This window comes from Thalia democratica, chromosome 1 (genome assembly GCF_965202585.1).
Source record: "Thalia democratica chromosome 1, ktThaDemo2.hap1.1, whole genome shotgun sequence".
Lineage (NCBI taxonomy): Eukaryota > Metazoa > Chordata > Thaliacea > Salpida > Salpidae > Thalia > Thalia democratica.
In genome coordinates this window covers 107050627-107053658 of record NC_139165.1, presented here as the reverse complement: position 1 = coordinate 107053658, position 3032 = coordinate 107050627, and positions in this window count along the sequence as shown.

The window sequence follows — 3032 nt, the reverse complement described above, 5'->3', positions numbered from 1 at the left end:
CTGGAAGCTAACTGCTCAGCTGAAATTCAATTGTTCAAAATCAAATATAGAGTTTGTGTTCAAAAAAGTAAAAAAAAAAAATCCAATCAAATAAGCTGTAAATGGACTGATTCCAACACTCAAGTCCATATATAGGAATTTGTGTCCAAACAAGTAACAAATCCAAATCAAATAAGCTGTAAGTGGAATGATACCAACACTCAAATCCAAATATAAAACTGTAACCAAACAACACAGAAGTGACTGCAAGCCAGTAATAAAAAAGGTGTTATTGCATCCTAAATCCAGTTTTTATGCATAATAATAATAAGTGATTTGCCAATTATGATTGGCTGTACAGTTTCATTTTGATATTCAAAACTTAATATCAGGGATGTATTATTAATGCATTATATTTTCTCTGCTTACTTTTTTTTTAATTATATTTTTTTTTTATGATATGTAATAACATTTTTAATACTCATTATCTAAGTAATCAGAGTAGTGAACTTTAGTTTAACTATTTCAAAAACAATAGTTTTGTTAGCAGGCTCATAAATGTAGTCATTAGCTTCTGAAGACTCAAAATTAGGCAGAGTTTTTTTCATAAACCAATTTGCCAATTAAATTTGATAAGTAGCAATGTGATTTTCCAAATAGCAATGTGCTGATTATGATTGACTGTACAGTTTCATTTTGATATTCAAAACTTAATATCAGGTTATGCATTTTTAATGTATTACATTTTCCCTACTTACAATTTTTTTTTTATTATTCTTTTTTATATGAGATATAACAACATTTTGATACTAATTATCAAAGTACTCAGAATAGTGAATTTTAGTATCACTATTTCAAAAACACTAGTATTGTTAGCAGGCTCATATTGTAGTCATCGGCTTCTGAAGAGTCATAATTAAGCAGAGTCTTGTTCATAAATTTTAATTTTATCACTTCGTATCTTAAGGTTCTGCATATGTTTGAATACTTTTCCGTGTCTCTGCTGCTTCTTAAATTGATGTTGATAGGCAGGCCATTTATCTATCTTCTTTACGCTTATTTTTGAACTAAGATGCTTGCCAAGTATTTGGGCAGGATCAATATTTTTTTGCTTTGCTCAATGTCTAACTAATAGGCTTGCCAATTATATGTGCTTGATCAATATTTTTTGCCTTAAGACGTTACTCGATGTCGAACTGATAGGCTATCCAAATACTTGTGCTTAGTAAACAATATTTTTTAGCCTCAAGGATTTGCTCGATGTCGAGCTAATAGGCTCACCTAATACATGATGACAAAAACTACTTTTCCACAAGCCTGTACTTAATTTTATATACTTATACCCTTGAAGACATTTGTTTTTTGAAGCTATTATTTTTTCAGCTTCTGGCAAATTTTTGCTAGCTAGTACTATATCAAAATTGAATATAGTACCGTATGCCATAGACTTCAGGAGCTTGGTTTTTTACTTTTTCATAATGGCAAACTTGTGAAAAAAATACCATTCTGCCGATTGTCACAATTAACAAAACCATAATTTTTGTGATTATTTAACCAAACTACTTGACAAGGTACTCAAAAATCTATTGTTTTTTTTGTGACTGGAGACTTTTGCTTGGTTTTTGTGACACCCTTTAGATTCACAAGATGGAATTTGAGGCTAGAAAAACACACCACTTTCTTTACTGGTGATAAAATTGACTGTTTTCAGTGTGTACTTATGTGACCTTTAGATCAACAAGCTTAATAAGAGGTATGATACACCCATTTTCTAGCCCTCTCAATTTGTTGAACATAGGGGTTAGTTTTTTGGCTCATAAGGCTCAAACCAGCCATGTTACAACCTTTAGCCAGATCATCATTAAACTTTTTTTTCTTTCCAGCTTTGATGTGCTTGGAAAATTTTTGTAGTCGATGAATTGTACATAACTTTATTGATTTTGTCATTATTGCTGATTTTATGGTAATTACCATTGCTACTATCATACTTAACACTAGATAGATGCATTCTGTGCTCATAATCAAGATTTTGGGTGTTTGTTTGATAATATATATTGATTATTTCTTTTTTTTTTGCTATGAAACCCTTTAAAATATTTGTTGGGGCTTTCCAATAATTCAAATTATTACCATAGTACTTTTTTTTCTGTTGTTTAACATAACAAATATTTTTACAGCAAATTTTAAAACTTATTTCATATAAGCACAATTTCCTTCTCATTTTGGTTTTCAACTCCTTTGGTGCTAAAGGTAGAGGAACTTAATTAGGTTACTACCTTTTTTGATCTCGTTCTCCCATTTTTTTTACCTTAATGTCTTATTATAGACCACTATCTGATGTCCATTCCGGTTTAGGTCTAAATACTCTTCTAAAAATGTGAGTGAAAATCTTTCGAGGATTGATATGATTTATTTTCCCCCTCAGTTATAGCCCAATAATTTTGATGTCTTTTGCAGGTCTTACTGCCATTAATATTTTACACTTGTCGATTGGGTTGTGAATGTCGTTAACGTTACATGAATCTTCAAAAAAATGATTTCGTCTCTAGGTTCATATGTTTGGTCTATTTTTTCAAATTGTTTCTAAGCTCAGCAATTTTCTGGTTCATATAATGATCGCCGAACTAATTTGCTTATAAATTGGTGAACATTCCAAACTTCTAGTGGTTAATGAGTTACTGTTCTAACTACTATTATACGTATTCCTAATCCCCAATTTAATGTTACTGATTTCATTATTTAGTGTATCCAATATAGTCTGTTGCTCCCTTAACTTTTAAAGACGCCTTTTTTTCAATCCAATCTCATGTTGTTGAATTTCAGATATTTGATTTGTTTACAATGCTTTATACATATTTTCTGCAACAGGCATTTCTGAGTGACTCAAGTTTAGCTCATCTGGACCTTCAACTTCTGTTTGACAACGAAGTTCAGCTCTTCGTGTGGACCGAGGACGATTGACAAGTAATAACAATAAGGTAAATTTACAAAAACTAATAATAAGTTTTAACAATAGGAAGATTAGGTAGTTTTAAAAAGCACTAAATATAAAC